Source organism: Mauremys reevesii, linkage group 12 (genome assembly GCF_016161935.1).
Source record: "Mauremys reevesii isolate NIE-2019 linkage group 12, ASM1616193v1, whole genome shotgun sequence".
In the NCBI taxonomy this organism is placed as follows: domain Eukaryota; kingdom Metazoa; phylum Chordata; order Testudines; family Geoemydidae; genus Mauremys; species Mauremys reevesii.
The window spans coordinates 49,488,535-49,513,941 of record NC_052634.1 but is presented as its reverse complement, the minus strand read 5'-3'; the positions used below and the strand labels follow the sequence as shown (position 1 = coordinate 49,513,941).

The 25,407-nt window shown below is 52.1% G+C and overlaps 3 non-coding genes across 3 annotated transcripts; all 3 read right to left on the bottom strand.

Moving 5' to 3' along the window:
• Positions 1-5,919: 5,919 nt before the first annotated feature.
• LOC120375945 lies at positions 5,920-6,059 on the bottom strand. The gene has a single exon (XR_005586879.1). It is a non-coding gene; the product is annotated as a U4 spliceosomal RNA (small nuclear RNA).
• Positions 6,060-9,741: 3,682 nt separating this feature from the next.
• On the bottom strand, positions 9,742-9,813 carry TRNAQ-CUG. The gene has a single exon. It is a non-coding gene; the product is annotated as a tRNA-Gln (tRNA).
• Positions 9,814-22,348: 12,535 nt separating this feature from the next.
• On the bottom strand, positions 22,349-22,421 carry TRNAV-AAC. Its single transcript has one exon. It is a non-coding gene; the product is annotated as a tRNA-Val (tRNA).
• Between the last annotated feature and the right edge of the window lie 2,986 nt (positions 22,422-25,407).

The window sequence follows — 25,407 nt, the reverse complement described above, 5'->3', positions numbered from 1 at the left end:
TTTTGGTCCTGAGAGCTAAAAGGTGTGTTGTTAGGGAGTGAGGTAGCAAACCTTAGTTGCAGAGGTGGTGCATGTGCCACAGAAGTCGTGTTGATCCCCCCCACCCCTGCTCCTGTCCAAGAGTCCAGGATTTTCATAAACCCACCCACTCACCTGTGACTAACAATCTCACTCTGCTAACTCTTCCAACAAAACTTTTCTGCCAGGTTCTCATTCCGAACTGTATTCCTATGAACTTAAGGTTTTAAATAGCATCACATTCCATCTCCTTCACTATAACTCAATTTTTCACTTATCTAAGATTTTAAGTGTATGCCTTAACACATTATTTGTAATGGAATAATAATTAATTCTATTTTTCAACTAAAGAGAGAAGAAAACCATATAACGTGTATTTAGAGAATTCAGCAGAATCGCATGATGTTAAACACATATATTTTCAATCTCTCTTAAATTGCTATTCTTTGGAACCCATGTCCCTTGTCTAACGATTTTTATGTAGGTTCGGGTGAGTCCCGAAATCATGAACTGCTAAGTACCGTTCTACTGTTTTTGATTCATATGACCAGGATTACTACACTTTATTACTCCTGCCCTATTAAGAAAGTGTTTGGGGATCCGACAGCAGCCAAAATCACCATTTGGACAAGCACCCCCATCATGCAATGCGGCGTGGGTGTGACCATGCACATCAGCAACCAAAGGCCTTTACAACACATCACGAACAGATGGCAGGGTAGAGTTCATTCTGACCTTGCTTACATCCTCCCCACAGCCAAGAGTTGGTGCTCCTGATAAATCACACTCCCTATTATACCAGCTCATTGGTATTGAATGCTGAAGTTATGGCTAGCAAAAGTAGCCACCCATCTCTGCTCTGTAGCATCCAGCTTAGCCCTTCTTAACACATAAGTCAGTGGATTGTTCTCTGTGCATACCTGAAACTGAGCACCAGACAAGTAGTCTCGAAATTTCTCAATGATGGCCCATTTCAAGGCCAAGAACTGTAGCTGGTGGATGGGATAGTGAGTTTCGCTATCAGACAGTCCTCAGCTGGCAAAGGCTACAGATTTACATTTACCTTCCACTTCCTGGTAGGAGAGTGCTCCCAGACCCTCCAATCTGGCATCAGCATGTAGGATACTGTTTGTTTGGTCAGCAAGGACTAGGACTGGCACATGAATCAGGCAAATAATGATTTCCCGTAAAGCCCTGTCACATCTCTCATCCCGCCATGTCCCCAATGGAGAGGAGAGGAGCCCCTCCTGTCCCAGGCCAGGCGTACCAGATCTGTGGGGGCAGATGTCCATGGCCCAGCCCAGGTGAGCTGGAGCTGCTGGGGAGAGAAGTTCCTTCCTCAGCCCAAGCCCACCAGAGTTGATGTTGCAGTGGGGAAGAGGTATTTCTCACCTGGTTTTTAGATGCTCTGATGAGAGGGAGAAGAAGAAAGATTTTTCTTCTCCTTACATTTCAAATTCTCCACCCCCACCCCTAACCATTTTCTGCTCTAGCCTGATCTCTCTCTTATGTGTCCAGGGCCGTCCTTACCCATAGCCAGCTGCCTAGGGCACCACTAGGTGTGGGGGCACTGCTCTGCTGGGAGCCTGGACAGACGGGAAGCAGTGGAGCATGTAAGAGCAGGGCTGCTGGGTCCTAGAGAGAGCCGAATGCAGCACAGTCTGAGGGAGGGGATTGGCTGCTGGGGTCTCTGGGAAGGGGAGGGGTTGGGGAGGGAGCTCACCTGTGAGTGTGACTCTTTCCCCCGGCTGAGGTGAGGTGAGGCAGGCCCTGCGGCTCTGGAACCAGTATCCTCTGTTGTCCCCCATAACATCCATTCTTCTCCCACCCTGCCCCATGGAGCACCCCCTCCTTTCTCCCTCCTCCCCAGGAGCATCCCTCTCTTTCTCCTCCCTCCCCTCCATCAGGCATGGGTTGGGTGAGGTGCTGGGGGGTAGGTGGGGGGAGGAGGCTGGCTCCCTGCCTGCTGAGGAATGACAGTGAAAGTAACTCACTTCCTGGGCAGTGAGCCAGGATTGGAATGTCACACGGGGCTGGGCTGGGGTTAGCCAGATGTGTGAAAACTCAGGACAGGGGGTTGGGATAGGGTGAGCAGATATCCCTATTTTATAGGGCCAGTCCCAATTTTGGGGTCTTTTTCTTATATAGGCTCCTTTTACCCCCCACCCCCACCCCCTGTCCTGATTTTTCACACTTGCTGTCTGGTCACTCTGGGTGGGGGTAATTGGTGCCTATATAAGACAAAGCCCCAAATATCGGGACTGGCCCTATAAAATCAGGACATCTGGATCTGGTCAACCTAGCTGGGGAGTGTGTCTCCCCCGGGCTGGCAGCTGCCACCGATCCACCTCATCCGGGGGGAGCTGTACAGGGCAGGATGAGCTGCTGTGGCTCCATGGGTGACCTGTCCCTGAGATCAGATGCTGTGCTAACTTCACCATGGTCCATAAGGCTGGTGGTGGTGCCCATTGGCGTGTGATTGGACCTGAGGGTTTGCTGCTGCTGTTGCCACTCTGCACCCCAAGAGGTGGATTTTGGGGTCTACTGCAGCTGTTGGACCAGCAGTATGAAAGCAGTACTGTGTTGCCATTTAGATTGTCATTTAACAACTTTGTTTGCCAAAAATTCTTGCTAACAATCCTGAATCCAATTTCAATATTTAAAAAAAAAAGTCAATCTCTTAGCCAAAAACAGAAAATTAAGTTGTTGACAATTATTAGTGACAGGTTTGGTTTGAGGCAGGGAGTAGGCCAGTTTTCATCAGAGAAACAAAAAATGTTGACTGACTTTCCTATAGCCTGTTACTCCTGATAAGAGCCCTCCAACAACTGTAATATGCTCATCTCCTTACTAGTGTATAGAGCAGGGGTCGGCAACCTATGGCACACATGCCAAAGGTGGCAGGTGAGCTGATTTTTGATGGTATGCAGCGGCAGGCTGAGTGGCTCAGCCCATCACTGCTCTGGGGTTCCGGCTGCTGCCCTATTGCCAGCTGGGATACCGGCCATCGGCCCCTCTCAGCACCTGCTGCTGGCCTGGGGACCCCCAAGGAACCCCAGGCTGGCAGCGGGCTGAGCAGGCCGGCTGAACCACTCAACCTGCTGTCAGCCTGGGGTTCCATTCACTCAGCCGGCAGCGGGCTGAGTGGGCTGGTGGCGGGCTGAGCAGGGCCGGTGGAGGGTTGAGTGGCTCAGTCTGCTGCCAGTCTGGGGTGCCGGCAGTACTCAGCCTACTGCTACGCCGGGGTTCCTGCTGCCGGCCCCTTGCCAGTGAGGAGCCCAGCCGCCGACCCCTGTCTGCCTCCTGCGAGCCTGGGTGAGCAGAACCCCAGGCTGGTAGCGGGCTGAGGGGGGTTGGCGGCCGGGATCCTGGCTGGCAGGAGTTGGTGGTCAGAACCCCAGACCAGCAGCAGGCTGAGCAGGGCCTGGGATCCTTGTCTAGGGTTCCAGCCACCAGTCCCGCTCAGCCTGCACCCGGTCTGGGGTTTCATTTACTCAGCTGGCAGTGGCCTGAGCAGGACCAGTGGCCAGGACCTCAGATAATAACAATAGTTTATTTATATAATATACACATAGAGAGAGACCTTCTACAAACGTTAAAATGTATTACTGGCACGAGAAACCTTAAGTTACAGTGAACTTGGCACACCACTTCTGAAAGGTTGCCGACCCCTGGTATAGACTGACCATATGTTGTACTAAGATTCTCCTGCTTTTTTTTCCCTGTGAGTCAGTATAGCTTTTGCCAGCCCAGAAGTTGGGCAGCCAATGTTTTATGTTTTCACAATGTTTTCTCCAACTTTCATAAAGTAAATTCATAGTTAATATGAGTTAAAAAGGCCAGGGACACTTCCTTGTGAAGAATCTGTACAGCAGATCGTGCTAGAGCTGTGAAAATGTCAGTTTTTGATGAAACTTTAGAGGCAGTGATTTATCATTTATTTTATCATGTGAATGTGCTGCTATTGCTAATGTCTTTCCAAACAAAATAAGGCACAATAGGACTTCTGTAACATTTCTGTGCTACCTTAATCTAGATGAGATGATGCTGTGCTGACTTCATTTTGGTCACTTTGTGCTTTACCTAGCAGTAAAACTAGGGTTATATTGTCCCACTGTTTGGAACCCCAGCTTATTAAACTGATTTTGCAGCCAAAAAAGCCAGAAAGATTGCTTTTAATTAAAAACAAATCTTTGTTTCAATACCTCTTCATATAAATTTCCAATAAAAATTAGACAAATTAAAAAAATTATATTATTTGCATCATTCTGTCAAATCAGAATTTTTTCTATAGTGCTACTTCTTTAGTGCTAGTGCATCAGCATTACAGTTTGCTTCATTAAGTTAAACTGGTTTTAATAACGTGAATGTGGCAAGTTTTCCAATACTGTATGCTTATATTTGTGTTGCTAAGAGCAGATCAGGCACAGGGGCACCAGTTTCATAATCTCGACTAGGGCACCATAAATCCTAAGGACGGCCCTGCATGCCTCAAGTCTCTTTTTCCTGGCCTTGTTCCAGAGCCCTCACAGCCCAATTCTCTGCCCTAACGTTGAGCCCTCTACTGCCCCCTGAACCTCTCATTCCAACCCCACCCCAAAGCCTGCACCCCCAGAGCCAGTGCTCTCATCCCCCTGCACTCCAACTCTCTGTCCCATGTAGCCTGATTTAGGGTGTACTAATAATATTAATTTGGAAAATATGATGAAAATTTAATTTATTAGCTTACATTTTATTTAATTTAATTGAGTTATAAAGTTACAATTGCATTACTGCTATTCAAAAGATACATATGGCATTATATGCAACAAAGTTTTGGTTAATATACTCACACCCTTGCTTGATAACCTCGTGGTAAGAGACACAGGACCAGCCTTGCAGTTCAGGTTTCTCAATTCTTGAGTGAAAGATGCAGTGCTTAGAAAAAGCTAATGTTACTTTGGGTTTACTTGAATAAGTTAAACTTAAAATCAAATCCTAATAAACAAAGAATAAAAACTTAGGGAAACCGAGCTTAGCCGAGTTACTTTGAAACTCAAAGTTTAAGAACAAGTACAGCCTACTGATAGTAGATAGAGAGAGAGTGGAGGAAGTAAGTCAGACTGATAGAGCGACGTGCTCTAGCGAGGTGGGTTACCTCTTTTATAGGGCACAAGCGCCTGAAATCCTTCCTCCTATGCCCAAATTTCATTCCTTACCCACAAAACGTTAGGGTACGCTTACTTCATAGGCTAGTATGTTTGTGCGTGTTGATGACATGTACATATGCACATAAGTTCCCTTGTGGTGTACGTGTTAATTCTGTGGGTACAACACTGAAAAACCCCTTATGCCATTCTCCATTGTCGATTGGTCTAGGTAAAGGTCTTAGACAAGCATGGGTACTTCTCTCTTTATTTAACAAGATAAAGGTCAATTTTCCTTTCTCTATAGTATCTCTATAGTGTAAAAGGTCACACTATAGAGATGCTAACTTTGCCTTAGCTTAACATACAGGATATGGCCTGTAGGTTCTCTTAAGTCATGTGCCCCAGCCCCCTAATCATTTTTATTGCCCTCTGCTGGACTCTCTCCAGTTTGTGCACATCCATTCTCATGTGGGTCCCAACCCCAAAAGTACTCACATTTCACCCAATGGCTCCAAAATGTACATAGGGTGCTACCATTGTCAAGTCACTCCCGAGCTCTCCAGTGGAGCCTGCTGGCAGAGAACAAGGTGAAAATTAACCAGGACGTTGCTCAGTCAATTCCCTCTGCTCCCAGCAGGTGGTATCGGAAACCTCCAAGATCGCTCACTTCCCTTTCTCTCATCAGCTTCAGGCCCCAGGGTTACAAATGCACAAACCAGTTGAGATTCTCCCCTGGGCTCAGGGTGTGGGGCTGCTCTGAGGGGATGGACTTGCACATTTGGGATATTAGTGCAAAGATACAATTTCAATTTCTCATAGAGAAAACTGAGGGCATTGGGAAAAGTTTTCAACTAGCAATAATCACGCCTCGGATTAACCTCATTGGCTATGATACTGCCACTTCTTATTTAGTGAAAGGAAAGCTGCAGTGACAGCCTGGTTACTGAGATGCAAAACACTTTCCTCCTGGGAGAAACAAGAAGTTAGAATTAGAAATTTACATAGTTTGTTCCAGTGTTGGCACAGGTTTAATTTTGCTTCTGTGTAGGTTTGTTTCAGGCTGTGACTGTTTTGGTTTATTGGGTTGTTTTGTTTTTTTTAATTGGAATGGAGCTTTTAATTGACATTTGCTGGATTTGAATGGCTGACCTGCAACACCAGTTTTGACATAGTTCTGCATATTTTATACAGATTTGGCCAGTATTCAAGGATGTGATTCCTTTATGGGAGGTTTTAGTGGTCAGGCTTATTTATTTTATGTTATTTTCTCATCCTGCTGTAGCACACCTTTTTGATAAAATGTTGAAATTATTAATTTATGGCATTTGTTAGTTTTTATTTTTAAAAACAAAGTTTTTCTTAATGTTTGGGTTTTAAATTAAGCATTGTTTTTGGTTTCAATTTTTCATTTAGGTTTTTGTTGTTGATGGGATCTTTAAGAACTTTGGATTTAAATAATATTTTTATCTCAAGGTTCCAAAGACTCAGACAAAGTTTTCATCTCGAGGCCAAAAGACCAAAAACATCAAGACACTTGATCATGTCCTTGGATAGACCAAGAGACTACTCACACTTGATCTGAGCTCATAGTATTAAAATTTGGACAGATTTAGATTATTAAAGTAAACCCTGTTTACTATTTTATTTTAATAAAGGTTGTATTGCTCCCATAAAGGGTGGAGCCAGGTTATGAGAGACACAGCCCCCCAATTTTTTTTGTCTATCCCATCTCAGTCCCCCACCAAACGAGAAGAGTCTGATGCCACCTGCTGGTCACTGGGTGTCACTGCTGCTCCATGGGAAACATGCTCTGTGCATTACCCAGATTGGTGGGAAACACACTCTGTGCATTACCGTGACTGGTCCGTGGGTGTCACTGCTCCTAGAAGGAAGACACACGCTGTGCATTACGCCACCTGGCCACTGGGTGTCACTGCTGTATCAAGGGAAACACCTTCTGTGCATTACCCTGAATGACCACGAGGTGTCACTGCTGCACCAACGGAGACACCTTCTGTGCATTACTCTGACTGCCCACTGGGTGTCACTGCTGCGCCCAGGGAGACATAAGAACGGCCAGACTGGTTCAGCCGCAAAGTCCATCTAGCCCAGTATCCTCCTGTCTTCTGCCAGGGGCCAGTGCCAGGGGCCCCAGAGGGAATGAGCAGAGCAGGGAATCATCCAGTGACCCATCCCCTGCCGCCCATTCCCAGCTTCTGGCAAACAGAGGCTACAGGCACCATCCCTGCCCACCCTGGCTAATAGCCACTGATGGACCTGTCCTCTGTTCATTTATCTAGTTCTTTTTTGAACCCTGTTATAGTCTTGGCCTTCACAACATCCTCTGGCAAGGAGTTCAACAGGTTAACTATGCAACTGCCCTGAGTTTCCCCCCACCCACCCCGGGTTGTATATGGAAAAGAGGATGAGGATGAGGAGAGCCATGATGTGTCTGTCACTGGCTGGTGCCTCAGTTTCCTCTAGGCAGCAGTGCTGCGGGCTCCTTTGGTTAGTGTCCATGCAACTGTGTCGGGGGAAGGGGGAGTAGAGGCTCATGGTCCCCAGCCCCACGCCCCTCCCCCAGCAGCTGGGGAATCCAGGCCAAATGTAACCCTGGTAGCTGGGCCGGGATTAGCCTGGGCCGGGGTAGGGCTGGGGAGGAATTGTGGGGGAGACAGATGCACCCGCTGTGAGGGGAGATCCTCCCATTCCCTGCCAGCCCCCATCACTCCTTGCAGCACGGCACCCCCAGCACTTCTTACTCTGTCGTGGGGGTGTCTGCTGCCTGCTTCTCCCTTAGCATCATCTCTCCCCACCCTGGGGCACTGGTGTTGCCCATCCTGTGGAAACAGGCAGGCCCTGGTGTGCCCCATGGCACTGCCCTGCAATTGGGGAGGCAGCTGTTGGATGGAATATGGGGGTGGGCAAGGCTGGGGACCAGGACTCCTGGGTTCTCCCCCCAACTCTGGGAGGGGAGGGGGGTTAGTGGGTAGAGTGAGGGAGGGAGGGGCAGGGCTGGGATCCAGGGCTCCTGCTTTTTCTGCTTTTCTCCACCTCCTGCAGCTGCCTCGGTCCTTTCAGTGCGTTTCCTGCTCCAAATTCATTTGCTGACTTGTGCAACCCACCCCAGAGGTGGCTGCATCTCAGTGTTGGGTGAGGCACCCTTGGCTGCATCACCCCCTAACCGCGTCTCTCTCTCCCTGCAGGTGACCCTGCAGCTCTCGGCAAACATCCGCAAGATCATGGGGCGCTTTGAGCATTGGGCAGGCAGGGGCCAGGCACCCAGCCCCCCCCCCCCGAGAATGGGACCCAGCCCCCCCTACTTTTTACAGGGATTAAAGAGGGGCAAAGGGGGGCAAATCAGAGGAGGGGGTGGCCAGGGTCTGAGCAGGGGGTGGAAATTGAGTGGTTGGGGTTCAAGCAGCTGGAGGCAGAGTTAGGAGAGGGGCTGAAGGGCAGTCAGGGAGGGGGGAAGGAGCCGGAGTTGAGCCCAGGGGAAGGCGCTGTCAGAGGGTTAAACCCCGGCACAGGCAGGGCAGAGGGGTAACAGTTACCCCGGGGGGCTGAGACTCCAGTGTTTGCAAAAACAGGGTGGGGGGAGCAGAGGGGCTTTTCTATTTCCCCTCCCACAGGCAGCACCTCTCAGCATGGGCTTCCCAGGGCCGGGCTCTTAAAGGCACAGGCATCCCACTGCCTAGACACTGCAGCTCCTCTCTGATGTAACCTACTGAGGTGCTGCAGTAGGAGACTCAATTCAGTGAAACTGGCATTTCCTATACGCCCCCCAGCCAGGGGGCTGTGCACCCCCTCCCCCGAATTTCCCCAACACCCCCCCCCCCCAGTGGTCAGGTAGTTACATGCAGCGCTGCCAGTGTTGTCACTGGTTGCAAATTTGAATGGAAATTGAAACATTAACACACACTTTAAAAGCAGATCCAACGTATGAAAAATACTTGTACCTGAGAAAGTAAAATAGGATTGAAAAGTCTGGACAAAGCCGGGTTTCCTCACCCAGCTGTTGTGTTTGCTGACAATGTCGGTGCCTTGGCTTCGGCAATGTTGGCCAATCTCAGAATTTCAAATGATGATTTGGAAGCAAGGTGTGAATGACTCTCCCCTGACAGCTAGTGATGAGCCAGGGTTGGGGGAGGCTTTGGGACCAGACTGTATTTACATGAACTCACCTACTCTGCTGAGGTGTCCAGCAGACAGAGCTGGGCCGCCTCTGCTCTAGGTGCCCAGAGGAGGAGGGAAGGTGTGTGGGGCTCCAGCCTGGGAATCTTCTTCCCTCCTGCCAAGCCCTGACTATCAATCCCCGCCCTGGCCCTTCTTTCTTCAAGCGCCATGTGGGCCAGAGGAAAAGTGTGGCAGGAAGCACCAGGGCCAAACTTGTGGGCACCAGGTGAAGCAGCAAGAATCCCAACCACCAGGGTAGCAAGTTCTAGAGCCCCAACCCATTGTGGCCACCCCAGCCAAAACCCTAGCTCTAGGAGGTGTGAGTCACCCAGCAGGAGGGGGAAGATTGGCTCTTGCACAGCTGGAGACAGGGAAGTTGAGCACTGGGAGCTCCAGGGCTTTACCACAAGCCAACACAAGGTCCCACTGAGATTTGAACTCAGAGTGCAGGATTCAGAGCCCTGAGTGCTGCCCATTACACCATGGGACCAGTTCATACGGCCTTCTCTGCACATCAGTGACCCTCATGGGGCTGGTTTGTGTAAGGGGCTCTTGGCCCTTTACTAAAACTTAGTGTGTGTGTGTGTGTGTGCGGGGGGGGGGGTTGGTTGGCTAGTTCCCAGTCCCAATAGAAGGGGGAAGGGCCAATGGGAAATCAGGACCCTGAGACTGACAGTCCCCTGGGCAATGGGGAGAGGCCAAAGCTCCAATTTAGCCGCACTGACAGGCCAGGCAGTGTAATGAGGGAGTCACCAGGCCAGGGGGTCCCATCCTCCGTGGGAGCTGGAACTGCCTGGGCCAGAGTGGGGTGGAGCTAAGGAGAGAGCAGGAGCCCGAGAAGAGCCGGGGAGCAGAGCTGCGCAGGTGTAGTGCCAGAAACTGCTCCCTGTAGGACTTTGCTACCTGCAGCAGTTACTGAGACCTGAGGTTGTTCTTATTTACTGACTTGTCCTAATTGGCTCAAACTTGACAGTGGTTTCTCTAGCAAAGGCCAGTCCCTGCCCCCTTGGTCCAGACGTCCTCATTCACATCAGGCTGGGGTGACCAGATGTCAAAGATGAAATATCGGGACGCGGAGGGCGGAGCCAAAAAAAAAAGCCGGCGGCTCCCCGCCACCAGGCAGCAGTGGCACAGCTCCATTTCCACCCAACTCTTGGCTCCAACCCCCGATACACCCCCAGCTCCCCCATCCCCTCGCTCCTGGGCCCAGCCTGGGCTCCGAGCTCTGCAGCCGAGCCGCGCTCCAGGTCCCTCCTGCAGCTCCCGGGCAAGGGGCGAACCAGGCAGCCGGGCCCGGGCCCTCCTGGCAGGAGCGTGTCTGCCCCACGTGTGTCTCCACCCCCCGCCCACATGGGTCCTGCCCACTCCGCACATGGGCAGCAGGTTATATCTGTGTGCGGTGCCCGGGCTCCAGGAATATTCAGGGCCGGGTGCCCTGCTCCAGCAACAGTTGGAGCTGGGTCTTTCCCCCGGCCCTGCCTGGATCGGGCCCCGGCCCCCCACGTCTCCCCCCGCTGCCGCGACCTGCCTGGAGCAGGTCCCAGCCCCACCTGCCACCCCTCGCACGTATCCCCGCCGCTCCGCGTCATGTCCCTGCCTGACAGAAAGCAGCGCGCCCCCTCCCCTGCCTGCTCTGTGCTGCCAGAGAACTGCTGTCTGCTGCCCCAGGGTCCTAGTGCCGGCCCACAATACTGGCGAGGCAGGCTGCCCTTACCCTGAGCCTCTCCAACACCCCAAACCCTCAGCCCCAGCCAGAGCCCTCATCCCCCCTGCACCATAATCCTCACCCCAGCCAGAGCCCTCATCCCCCCTGCACCCTAATCCTCTGCCCCAGACAGAGCCCTCATCCCCACACCCTAATCCTCTGCCCCAGCCAGAGCCCTCATCCCCTGCACCCTAATCCTCTGCCCCAGCCAGAGCCCTCATCCCCACACCCTAATCCTCTGCCCCAGCCAGAGCCCTCATCCCCTGCACCCTAATCCTCTGCCCCATCCAGAGGCCTCATCCCCCCACCCCCTACTCCTCCCCCCAGCCAGAGCCCTCATCCCCCCACACCCTAATCCTCACCCCAGCCAGAGCCCTCATCCCCCCTGCACCCTAATCCTCTGCCCCAGCCAGAGCCCTCATCCCCTGCACCCTAATCCTCTGCCCCAGCCAGAGCCCTCATCCCCTGCACCTAATCCTCATCCCCAGCCAGAGCCCTCATCCCCACAACCTAATCCTCAGCCCCAGCCGGAGCCCTCATTTCCCCACAACCTAATCCTCAGCCCCAGCCAGAGCCCTCATCCCCCTACACCCTGATCCTCTGCCCCAGCCCTGAGACCCCCCACAGCATGAACTCCTCATCCTCAGCCCCACAGCCCTCAACCCTGCATTCCCTCCTATCCCCAAACTCCCTCCCAGAGCATGCACCACCTCCCCCGTCCCACTCCCCCCCCCCCAGACCAGAGCCTGCACCCAAACTCCGTCCCAAGGCCTGCACCCCTCACCCCGTCCTGCACACCCACCCCCAGCCCCAGCCCGGAGCCGGCACCCAGCACCCAAACACCCTCCCAGAGCCTGCACCCCACACCACTTACGATGCCCCTACCCCCAGCCCAGGACCTGCACCTCATACTTCCCCCCGAAACCCCACCCAGAGCCTTAGGGTGGGGGCAGAGTTTGGGGGGGCACGGGTTCTGGGCACCACCAAAATTTCTACAAACTTGCCACCCATGCTGCCTGGCTGATGTCAGCATCTCTCTGTGAGGTCACCACCTCCCCACCACCTTCGACCAATAGTCTGAGGTCCTGCAAAAGTCTTTGTGATGTCACTGCCACACCCCTCCCTTGCAGTGCTAATGTCCTGCCCCTGCCCAGGCACTTTGGAGGTTTGAGCTACTCCCTATGGATCACGCCATTCAAGGAGCGTTCGTTCTAGGAAGCAAGCCGGCTAGACAGGAAAACATCAGACGCTGCTCCCAATGCTACACTCAGTTTTTCAGAAATTAGTCAACTTTAGGGCCAGAAGAGACCATTAGAGCATCTAATCTGACCCCCTGCATATCACAGGCCTCCTGTATGACACAAGAGCTACTTTTGGGGCAAACACATTCCAGAAAGTCATCTAGTCTTCATTGAATGACATCAGGAGATGGTGAATCCACCACTTTCCTTGGTAGCTTGTTCCTGTGGTGAATCATCCTGGCTGTTGAATATTTGTGCCTTATTTGTAATATGAATTTGTCTCTTTTCACCTTCCAGCCATTGGGTCTTGTTATGCCTTTCTCTGCTTGATTAAAGAGCCCTTTCATATCCAATATTTTCTCTCCATTAAGGCCCTTCAACACTTCAATGAAGTCACCTTTCAATCTTCTTTTGATAAGCGAAACAGGTTGAGCTCGTTCAATAGCTCACTAGAAGGCATTTTTCTCCAGCCCTCAGAACATTTGGTGGCTCTTTGGTCATCAGATTCCTGAACTGCAGCTGGATGTGGCTCTTGTTCTTCTGCACAGCACAGCTCCTAGAGAAGAGGGATCTGCAAATGTACATTCATATGACAACTTTGTTTAATTGATGAAAACATAAACTAGACACTTAGAGGATTGGAACTGATTTCAGCTGATGGACAGCTTTGCTAGGTTTTTATGCATTTGGACAGCAAAATGTTGGGTGTTTACATTGATATCAAGCACTCCTGTATAGAGGAACCCCTGAACATAATGGAGAATGGAAATGGAAATGTTTTCCTTTTTTTTTGAAAAAAGAAAGAAGGTTATAAAACAACACAGGGGTTTGAACTAAGGCCCACTTGATCAGCAGTCAGGCACTCTACCACTGAGCTATGCCCCCATGACAACAGGAGTATAGAATTGTGATCTCCAGGACTTTTCAGGACGGACCCTGCTTCCTCGAGCTCCTTTGCCATTCCCAGACCACAGGAGGTTTTAAAAATGGGGTTTGATTAAACTTCTTAAATGTGGTAAACACCACAGCTTGCACACCCACCGATATAGCTTCTCCCACTGACATAGCTGCCACCTCTTGGGAAGTGGATTAACTACACCCCCAGGAAAACTCTCTCCCACCAGCACAGAATAGTGGTTCTCAAGCTGTGGGTCAGGACCCCAAAGTGGGTCATAACCCTGTTTTAATGGGGTTGCCAGGGCTGGCATTAGACTTGTTGGTGCTTGGGGCTGAATCCCTCAAGCTCTGGTTTTGCCCTCCCCTAACTGGGGCAGGGCTCAGGCTTTGCCTCCTCTGCCTGTGCTCAGTGTAGAGGGGCTTGGTGTGTCTTTCTAGGGTCATGTAGTGTTTTTTTTTTTTTTTGGTAGAAAGGGGTTGTAGTGAAAGGAAGTTTGAGAAACCCTGGCATAGAGCCTCTGAATATGTCTAGACTTGGCTCCCTGTGGCAGATCAGACACTGAAAGTACAGCCATGGAGACACCACACCCCAGCCTTGCCCAGCAAGCAAGAATCAAACCTCCACAGACAAGTGCCTGTTGCTTTCTAACCCATCTCCCTAAGCTCTCAGCCACCACCACTTAACAAAGGGGATTTTCTACACTATGGTTCTGGTCTCACTGAAGGGTCATTTCCAGTTGTTTGCTCAGACCAGCATTAGGGAAAATGGTGCCCTGGGCAAAGCTTGTACTTTGGCACTTCCCCATTGCCCCTGGATGATCCCCACTCCCCCTTTACCGCTAGCTCCTGCACTCCCAACCCTTGCGCCTCCTTCACCCCTAACTCCTGCCCCCTCCTGTGCCCCCTTTGCCCTTAACTCCCTGGGCCACCAGCCATTGCCCCTCTCCTGCAGCCCCTTCACATGGCTCCAGTGCTGGGGGGCCCGCACTTGTTCTCCCTTTCCCTGGGCTTTGGCATCACTAGCCCCTGATTAGCGAGTAGGGTTCAGTGGTCCCCAAAATGTGGGGCATTACTCCTAGGGGGACACAGAGGAACATTCATGGAGTCAATGAAATCAATTGAGCGTCTTCAGTCTCTCGCTGCAGATATTTCCCTTGTTTTTAAAGGGAAAAATCCTGATCTTTCCAATGGGAGCTGCTGCTTCAATGTTCAGTTTGGGGAGGGATTTGGCTGCGCTCAGAGATCTGCCCGCGGTTACAATCTGCGATCCGAAGGGTCGAACACAAACAGCGTTTAGATGGGACCGTTAGTGCCGCCCCCGTGTGGCCAAAGATTAGAACTGACCAGCAGAGTTTACAGCCGGACCCTGGGCCGCTCCTGAACAAACTGGGCACGAAGCCTCTCGCGTGGGATCCTCGCTGTGCAGCAGGAGGCGGAGGGAAGCTGATTGTCAGGGCTCAGGACAGCACCCTGCCAGGCTGAGCCGGTGTCTGTGCTAAGCTCAGCATCAATCAGGTGATTCTGGGCAGTTCGGGGTCCCCAGGCTCCCAAAGGAGGGTGAAGCAGGTCACCCCTGGAGCAGGTTAAAGCTGCAGGGTGACAGTGGGGTTGCTGCCCCTGGGAGCAGCTGCTGTAGCACCGCCTGGGCAGGACAGGGAGAGCCAGTTATACCCCCCCCAGCCTGTATCGGGGGATGGGAGCACTCACACCCTGGGGACCCACCCACCAGAGATCTGCTGGGGGGGAGAGTGGCACCCACACACCCAGGATGTTGTAGGGGGGGACAAGGGCATCCACACTCTGGGATCCTCTGCAGAGGGACGGACACCCACACACCCAGGATTCTGTATGGGGGGCAGAGGTACCCGGACACCTGGGCGGGGGAAGGGGGCACCAAAACATCCGGGATCTTACCTGGGAGGACAGCGGTGCCTGCAGCTCAACATGAGACGGGGGCGGGGGAAGCAGGAGCATTTCCCAGTCCCAGGCTGTCCCCGTCTGGCCAAGGCACAGAGCTCACAAGCAGAGTTTAAAGCTCCAGCTGCCAAACCACACAACAAGCCAGGCCCTGTGGCTGGTGCCTGTGATCCCAGCTCCTGGGGAGGCTGAGGCCGGCGGATTGCTTGAGCTCAGGAGTTCTGGACTGCAGGGGGCTGTGCCGATCGGGTGTCTGCACTAAGTTCAGTATCAATATGGTGATCCCAGGGGAGCTTGGGGTCCCCAGGTTGCCTAAAAAGGGGTGAACCAGCCCAGGTTGGAAACAGAGCAGGTCAAAACTCCTGTGCTGATCAGTAGTGGGATCACACCTGTGAATAGCCCCTGCAGCGTAGCCTGGGCAAGACAGTGAGACATGGTCTCTTTTTATACAGACACCCCCCGCAGAGCCTGGAGGGGGGATGGGAGCACCCACATGCTGGGGATTCTGCCTTGGGGGGAGGGACGCCCCCCTGCCACACGGATCTTGAAAAGAGGAACAGCGACACCCACACACCACAGAGCCTGGATGGGGGCAGGGGAACCACACACGGGAGCTAGTTCATGGGGTGGGGGACACACCCATATGCTCCGTTGCACCATTCTTAATGAGAAGAACGGGGGCATCCACACAACACGGATCCTTAACGGGCAGGGGGACACCCACACACTCCACTATTAACCAGCAGGGACAGGGGCACCAGACACCCCCCATAGCGTGGAGAATACCCACATCCCCCAGATCCCTCATGGGGGGTAAGACAGAGAGGATTGTAATGGGACCCAGCGCACCCACGCACCAGGGATTGTTAAGGGTTGAAGGGACAGGGACACCCACACACACTGAGATCACGTCCTTGGAGGAACGCAAACCCTCCACAGAAGGACCTGGTCTGTTCCATGATGGCAGCCCAGCCTGGGTGAGTCAAAGTCTCCTTTTATACAGGCACGCCCCAGAGATCCTGACTAGGGGAGAGAGACACCCACCCACCAGAGATCCTTAATGGTCTAGGGTGCACCCACACACCAGGGATTCTTATGGGCGGGAAGAATGGAGACAGCCAGACACACTGAGATCACTTCCTCCCAGGAGCCTGGGCCAGACAGGGAGACACAGTCCCCCTTTACATATCTGCCAGACAACCTTCCTCCCACTCCCTCCACACAATGTTCTTATCTGCAGGTGAAGCCAGGGAAACCACATGGAGGATTCTTACCTGGGGAACTGGGGGGACCCACTTACCACCAGAGATTCTTAAGGGCAGGAGGAACAGGGACTCCCACCTCTGCAGCATGGGGGTGGGTCGCCTGCTGGGATCATCTGGGCATATTTCACCTCGTCAGCTCCCTGCCATTGCCTTGGGGGCCCCTTGTTCGCTGCCTCTGGTACCCAGTTTAGCCTCCTTCCTGCGGGCTGAAACGCTTTGATCTGTCTAAGGTCTGTGGGATCAATACGTGTCATGGTGTAATTCTGTGTTATTCGGGGGTCAGACTAGCTGAGCTAATGGCCCCTTCTGCCCTTAAACACCATGAAAACATTTCCCTGGTTTCTCCTTGCGCCTGACAGACGCCACGGTGAGGGGCCCAATAGAAGATCCTGGACACAGCGCTCTGGCTCTTACTTTACTTGGGGACATCAGCGCTTTCCTAGCAAAGCTGCTGCTAAAGCGCTGGATTTGGGGAACGGTTCGGCTCCGATTCAGAGATCTGCCTGCGGGGTGTGAACCTGCCACGAGGAGCGGGAAACGCAACCAGCACTGGGAGGCGTTGGCTGAGCTCCAGGCTGCCCCCGTGTGGCCAAAGCTTAGAACTGAGCAGCGGAGTTTAAAGCTGGCGCTGGGAGGGACCTGAACACGCGGGGCACGAAGGCTCCTGCGTGTAACGCTTGTTGGGTGGGCAGCTGAGTGTAGCTGATTGCCGGGGTTCAGGGCTGCACCCGGGGTGCTGAGCAGGTGTCTGTGCTCAGGTTGGCCTTGCTATGCTGGTTTCTGGGAAGTTTGGGGTCGCCAGTCCCCTAGGAGAGGGGACAGGTCAGCCCAGGAAAGAAGGCTTTAGAAACTCTGGTACCAATTGGCAGTGGGACTGCCCCTGTGAAGAGCCGCTGCAGCCCCGCCAGGGAGAGCCGGTCTCTCTTTATGCAGCCCCCCCCCATTCCTCAGGACGAGGGTTGTGCTCAAAGATCTGTGCCCCGTGTTTTCACCTCCATGTGAACCGCACAGAGCAAATAACCCTCAGTGCATCAGCTCAGTTCCAGGCTCCACTTCCACCCGCTCAGAGCGCAGAGCTCCCAGGCTGAGCCTGACACTGGAAGCGGGAGACTTTGTAACCAGCTGGGTCCCGTGGCTGGTGCCTGTGATCCCAGTGCCTCGGGAGGCTAAGACTGGTGGATCACTTGAGCTCAGGAGTTCGGGGCTGTGCTGATCGGGTGTCCACACTAAGTTCAGCATCAATATGGTGATCCCAGGGAAGCTTGGGGTCCCCAGGTTGCCTAAGGAGGGGTGAGCTGGCCCAGGTCAGAAATGGAGCAGGTCAAAACTCCCCTGCTGATCAGTAGTGGGATCTTGCCTGTGAATAGCCCCTGCAGTGTAGCCTGGGCAAGACAGTGAGACACGGTCTCTTTTTATACAGACACCCCCCGCAGAGCCTGGAGGGGGGGATGGGAGCACCCACACGCTGGGGATTCTGACTTGGGTGGAGGTACGCACCCAAGCAACACGGATCTTGAAAAGGGGAACAGAGACACCCACAGATCCCAGATGGGGGCAGGCAGGGGAAACCACACACTGGAGCTAGTTCATGGGGTGGGGGACAGAGACACTCACCAGAGATCGTGGATGGGAGCACCCACATGATGGGGATCTTGAACTGGGAGGAGGGAAGCACCATGTACCAGAGGTTCTGAAGGGGGAACAGGGACACCCACACACCAGGTGTCTTGCAGCAAGAGCTGTGGTCTTGATTTACACAGGGCAGTGATGGGGAATTAACCACGTCCCTTGCGGAGCTTGTTCCACTAGATGATTAGCCTCATTGTCAACACTACGAGTTTATATCGAATTTAGCAGCGTTAAATCGCATTAACCTTGCACCCATCCACACAACGAAGCCCTTTATATCGATATAAAGGGCTCTTAATACCGGTATCTGTACTCCTCCCCGATGAAGGGAGTAGCGCTGAAATCGGTATTGCCATGTCGGATTGGGGTAGTGTGGCCGCAATTCGATGGTATTGGCCTCCAGGCGCTATCCCACAGTGCACCATTGTGACCGCTCTGGACAGCAATCTGAACTCGGATGCACTGGCCAGGTTGACAGGAAAAGCCCTGCGAACTTTTGAATTTAATTTCCTGTTTGCCCAGCGTGGAGCGCTGATCAGCACAGGTGACCATGAAGTCCCAGAATCAAAAAAGAGCTCCAGCATGGACCATATGGGAGATACTGAAACTGATCTCTGTATGGGGAGCTGAATCTGTTCTATCAGAAATCGGTTCCAAAAGACAAAATGCCAAAGCATTTGAAAAAATCTCCAAGGCCATGATAGACAGAGGCCACAACAGGGACTCAATACAGTGCTGAAACTTAAGAAGCTGAGACAAGCGTACCAGAAAGCCAAAGAATGAAATGGACGCTCACGGAGGGAGGGGCGACTGACATCTGTAGCTATCCCACAGTTCCCGCACTCTCCGACAACCATTTGAATTCTTGGCTGAGTTCCCAAAGCCTGAAGGGTCAAAAACATTGTTGCGGGTGGTTCAGGGTTTATGTCCCCCCCCCGTGAAAGCAAAGGGAAAAAAATCATTTCTCGCCTTTTTTCAATGTCACCGTATGTCTACTGGATTCTGCTGTCAGACGCGGTGCTGCAGCGCTACACAGCAGCATCCCCTTCTCTTCCCTTGCGGACGGCAGACGGTACAGTAGGACTGGTATCTGTCCTCGCCGTCCTGTGAGTGCTCCTGGCTGGCCTCGGTGATGTCACCCGAGGGCGCCTGGGCAAAAATGGGAATGACTCCCAGATCATTCTCTTCTTTAAGCTTTGTCTAATGGAGATTCAGTCCTGCCTGGAATATCATAGCAGCCGGAGGCTGCCCTCCCCTCCCCCCTTTGAGCTCTACTTGCAGAGGCAATAAAGTCAGTGTTGTTTCAAATTCCTGCATTCTTTATTACTTCATCACACAAATGGCGGGATAACTGCCACGGTAGCCCAGGAGGGGTGGGGGAGGAGGGAAGCAATGGATGGGGTTGTTGCAGGGGCACCCCCTAGAATGGCATGCAGCTCATCATTTCTGCCAGATGTCGGGGGCTCTGACCTGGAGCGGCCGTTTGCTTCTCTGGTTCTTTTGTAGGCTTGCCTGATAGTCTAGACAGGACTGACTCTCCCTTTAGACAAAACTTAAAGAAGGAAATGACCTGGGGAGTCATTCCCATTTTTGTCCATGTGCCCCCAGCCAACCTCACCAAGGCAAGCCAGGAGAACCCATGATAGCAGCAAATGGTACAGTATAACTGGCAACTGTCATCGTCAACTTGCAAAGCAGCAGATGGGACGGTATGGCTGGTAACCATCTCTGCTAACTTGCAAAAGGCAAGGGGATGCTGCTGTGTAGCGCTGCAGTACTGCGTCTGTCAGCACCATCCAGTAGACATACGGTGACAGTGAAAAAAGGCTGAACAAGCTCCATGGTTGCTGTGCTTTGGCGTCTGCCCGGGCAATCCAGGGAAAATGGCACGAAATGATTGTCTGCCGTTTCTTTCATGGAGGGAGGATTGAATGACATTTACCCAGAATCACCCACTACACTGTTTTTGCCCCATCAGGCACTGGGATCTCAACCCAGAATTCCAATGGGCAGGGGAGGCTGTGGGAACTATGGGATAGCTATGGGATAGCTACCCACAGTGCAACGCTCTGGAAATCGACACTAGCCTCAGTACATGGATGCACACCTCCGAATTAATGTGCTTAGTGTGGCCGTGTGCACTCGACTTTATACAATCTTTCCAAAAAACAGTTTATGTAAAATTGGAATAATCCCATAGTGTAGACATACCCTGTGATTAACAACTTTGGTGGCTAATTGAAAGGCTGATGGTTCAAACGCAGGTGAAGATGGAGGTTGGTTTTTTTTAGTGATGAGAATCCAGTACATTTTAACAGGCAGAAAAGCGCCTCAATGCGGGTCTAGCCTCATTGGGCAAGCATAAGTGACACTTTTGCTAAATGCATTGGTGGTATAGTGGTGTGCATAGCTGCCTTTCAAGCAGTTAATCTGGGTTTGATTCCCAGTCAATGCAAGGATGTGATGTTTTCTCTGCTGGGAATTGGTTTAATTTCAGTCACATTGTATCAGTTTACCAAGGGAATGAGAGAATCAATGTGCTGCAGGTCATTAAACACCCAGTGGAGGAAGAAAGGGGCGGGACTATACAATGAGCTGTTGGAGTCATCCTGGTATTACAATGTTTGTTTTATTTATTTTAAAAAAATTCTTTACTTCCCTCTCTCTTTTAGACTCAGAGCCTTTAAGGTCAGAAGGGACCAGTGTGATCATCTAGTCCGACCTGCTGCACCTTGCAGGCCAAAAGACCCCACCCACCCACTCCTGTAATAGACCCAGGAGGGGAGGCAGCTCTGTGCACTGCCCCTACCCCAGGCAGCACATGGAGGCCCTCTGCTCCCCTCCCCCAGTGGGTGTGCAGAGATGTGCCAGCAGCACTGAGGTGGCTCCCTGCCCACTCTGCCTCCGTCCCTCTGTGCCGCTCCCAGAAGTGGCTGGCATGTCCCAGCATCCCCTGGGGCGGGGGGAGTGTCTCCATTCACTGCCCCTGCCCCGAGTACCAACTCCACAGCCCCCATTGGCCACTGGGAGCTCTGGGGGCAGCGCCTGCAGGCAGCGGCACACGGAGACCCCCTGGCACGGCCCACCTAGGAGCTGCTGCCAGAGGGTTGTGTGTACCAGGCACTTTGGGAGCTGCACTGCCTGGGGTAAGCGCCACCCCTCCTGCACCCCAACCCCCTCCCCCAGCGCAGAGCCAGCACCCCGCACCCAAATTTCCTGCCAGAGCTTTGCTTGTCTTCCTTTCACCCAGAACCGTCTTTCTTCTCCTGGGCTGCAAGTAGCCATCCCTGGGAAGCCAAGAGGCAGGCACAGGATTCTGCCTCCCAGCAGCCAACCGCACCTCCCCAGGCTTTGCAGAACAACTGGTGACGCTCTACTAACCCCACTTAGCCGCACTGAGGCGCTGAGCTTCTGCCCTGCCTTCCTCAGCTCGACTTTCCTCTTTTGCCCCATTCCTGCCTCACTTCCTCCTTTGGCAAGTCACACAAAGGAGGCCAGCAGCAAGAGCCGGCCGCCATAGGCCAACCTCCCAGGGCAGAGGAGACCAAGCCACAAGGCTTCAAAAGGTGACCAGCCCAGATCCACTAGCTTTCCCCTGCTGATGCTAAGGCTTTTTCTCAGCTCATTTCACCACCCTCTGCCCTGCAGGGGTTGAGTTTATCGTAGGTGTTACCCAAAATTGGGCCAGCTAGTCAGCGAAGGGAGGACTAATGACCCACCAGAGTTTGGCAGAAAGCAGCACATTTATTATACTGACAGCTAAGCTCAAAAGAAGAAGTGGGGGGTGTCACACTCACACTTGCATACTCACGCTCCCAGGACAGGCACAGCACTGGGGATGTCAGGATTCGGCAAGGTAAGTGTCCCACAGCGCAGCTATGGATGGTGTGATGAAGGTAAATCTTCCTGAGGCACAATGAAATACAACGCAGAGAACCACTGGCCAGACGGTCCAGGCGAAGGGTATTCACTGGAGATACAAGCTTGTGAGTGCTCTCCTGAGCACATGGCCCCTTCCCCTTTTAAGGGCCTGCACCTCATGGCCTGCGACTAGAGATGACTTGGCTGCATCTGGTTGGTCACACTCCACCTTGGGCAGTGTCCATGCTCTGGGTGTGTGAGTGCTGCCTAATTAGAGTCCCAGACACCTTGTCTACCTGGGAGCTCTTCTGCTCTTCAACCAGCCCATTCATCCCACCAGCATTCCAGGAGGGAGCAGGAGGGGGAAAGCCACTTCAAAGGCATTCAGAGAGGGACAGGAGACAAAAGTGGGAGCAGGGGAATTATAACAGACCTTTTGAGCATAGAAATCACTGCTGCTCCTACAACAGCAGGGACAGGCCAGTAGGAGCTGGGAAAAACAAGCCCACATGTTTCTGCCTGGTTTCGAACCAGGGACCTTTTGCATGTTAGGCAAACGTGATAACCACTACACTACAGAAACTCTGTCATAGGCATCTCCCCCTCCCTTCATAAGAACATAAGAATGGCCATACTGGGTCAGACCAAAGGGCCATCCAACCCCGCATCCTATCTGCCAACAGTGGCCAATGCCAGGTGCCCCAGAGGGACTGAACCTAACAGGTAATGACCAAATGATCTCTCTCCTGCCATCCATCTCCACCCTCTGACAAACAGAGACTAGGGACACCATTCCTTACCCATCCTGGCTAATAGCCATTCATGGACTTAACCTCCATTCATTTATCTGCAAAAAGAAAGAGGAGTACTTGTGGCATCTTAGAGACTTACAAATTTATTTGAGCATAAGCTTTTGTGGGCTAAAACCCACTTCATCAAATGCATGCAGTGGAAAATGCAGCAGGAAGATATATACACAGAGAACATGAAAAAATGGGTGTTGCTATACACACTATAACAAGAGTGAGCAGTTAAGGTGAGCTATTATCAGCAGGAGAAAATAACCTTTTGTAGTGATTATTTGGATGGCCCATTTGCAACAGTTGACAGGAAGGTGTGAGTAACAGTAGGGGGACAAATAAAAATGGGGAAATACTTTGACTTTGTGTAATGACCCATCCACTCCCAGTCTTTATTCAAGCCTAATTTAATGGTGTCCACTTTGCAAATTAATTCCACTTCAGCAGTCTCTCGTGGGAGTCGGGTTTGAAGATTATTTGTTGTAATATTGCGACTTTTAGGTCTGTAAATGAGTGACAAGAGAAACTGAAGTGTTCTCCAACTGGTTTTTGAATGTTATAATTCTTGACATGTGATTTATGTCCATTTATTCTTTTACGTATAGACTGTCTGGTTTGGCCAATGTACATGGCAGAGGGGCATTACTGGCACATAATAGCATATCTCACATTGGTAGATGTGCAGGTGAATGAGCCTCTGATAGTGTGGCTGATGTGATTAGGTCCTATGATGGTGTCCCCTGAATAGATATGTGGACAGAGTTGGCAACGGGCTTTGTTGCAAGGATAGGTTCCTGGGTTAGTGTTTTTTGTTGTGTGGTTGCTGGTAAGTATTTGCTTCAGGTTGGGGGGCTGTCTGTAAGCAAGGACTGGCCTGTCTCCCAAGATCTGTGAGAGTGAGGGATAGGTTGTAGATCCCTGATGATGCACTGGAGAGGTTTTAGTTGGGGGCTGAAGGTGATGGCTTGTGGGGTTCTGTTACTTTCTTTGTTGGGCCTGTCCTGTAGTAGGTGATTTCTGGGTACTCTTCTGGCTCTGACAATCTGTTTTTTCACTTCAGCAGGTGGGTATTGTAGTTGTAAGAACAGCTGATAGAGATCTTGTAGGTGTTGTCTCTGTCTGAGGGGTTGGAGCAAATGCAGTTGTATCTTAGAGCTTGGCTATAGACAATGGATTGTGTGGTGTGCTCTGGTGAAAGCTAGAGGCATGTAGGTAAGTATAATGGTCAGTAGGTTTACGGTATAGGGTGGTGTTTATGTGACCATCGCTTATTAGCACTGTAGTGTCCAGGAAGTGGATTTCTTGTGTGGACTGGTCCAGGCTGAGGTTGATGGTGGGATGGAAATTGTTGAACTCATGGTGGAATTCCTCAAGGGTTTTCTTTTCTATGGGTCCAGATGATGAAGATGTCATCAGTGTAGTGCAAGTAGAGTAGGGGCATTAGGGGATGAGAGCTGAGGAAGTGTTGTTCTAAGTCAGCCATAAAAATGTTGGCATACTGTGGTGCCATGAGGGTACCCATAGCACTGCCACTGACTTGAAGGTATACATTGTCCCCAAATCTGTTATGAGTGAGGACAAAGTCACAAAGTTCAGCCACCAGGTTTGCCGTGACATTATCGGGGATACTGTTCCTGGTGGCTTGTAGTTCATCTTTGTGTGGAATGTTGGTGTAGAGGGCTTTTTTGGCCTGCTGCTTCTCTGTCTGGGAGGTTTTTGTCAGCCCTGGCACACAAAAAGGGTATCATTGCGACTGCCCACGAAGGCGAGATGAATTTTTGCCTGCCTTGCTCAGCTTGACTTGCTTCCTCATCCCATTCCTGCGTTAGATCCTGGGTCGCCTGGTGGCTGAAGATGGTCCATTGTCTCAAGCGGTGCCAGAGCCTGACACAGTGCTCCCGGGCAGCCTTTGCTCTGCACATGCCGGCCGTGCACATTTGCAAATACTTTAAAGCTCCTGTCAGTAAGTTCTGGGGACAGTTGCTCACCTTCAGAGGAAGCTCCCTAAAATTGGCCTGTCTCACCCAGTGGTACGTTGACCTCTGTTCAGACTGAGCCAAATGTGGGGGGGCCTCGCTGCTGTGGCTGCCGCTGCTGTGAGGGTGGCCACTGTTGCGGATGAAGCCATCCTGCAAGCACCTTCCACCTAGCCACCCACTGAAAATCATGTAGGGTGTAAGGTGGGTAGAAGAACACTAGAGGGGAGGGCATCCCCCTTCCCCCACTATTCGCCATCCCATATCCGGTGCTGCACCTAGGGGGGTAAAAAAAGTACGGCCATATCGGAAGAGTCAGTTGCGTTCTTTGCGGTTGCCCCACCATTCCCCTCGGGCCTGACCTGCCCTCCAGCTCAGCCACCACTGAAAATTGAAACTGAAAATCGACAAAACAGTCGAGCCGTACAAGGCTTCAAAGCCCACCAGGCCCAACCCCTCTTCTAATATGGCAGAAAAGCCACGCTTCTCCTGACTAGGTAGGGACGTCCTATTGCCCCACAAGAAGTGGAAGGCCATCGTGTTCGGTCTCAGCAGCACTCGTGGAGCAGGGGGAAATACCTGGCTGAGGAAATTCACCACAGATGGGTCTTGAGCATGACAACCTTGTAGGTAATGACAAGGTCCACTTACGCCACCGGCTGAGCCATTCCTCACAGGCCAGCAACCATTTCTCCCAGTTCGCATTCCCCACCTCGTCCCCAACCGAACACTAGAAGGCCCAGCCATCAACCTGCCCACTCTTGCAGCCCTCCTCTTCTGCCCTGACTGATGG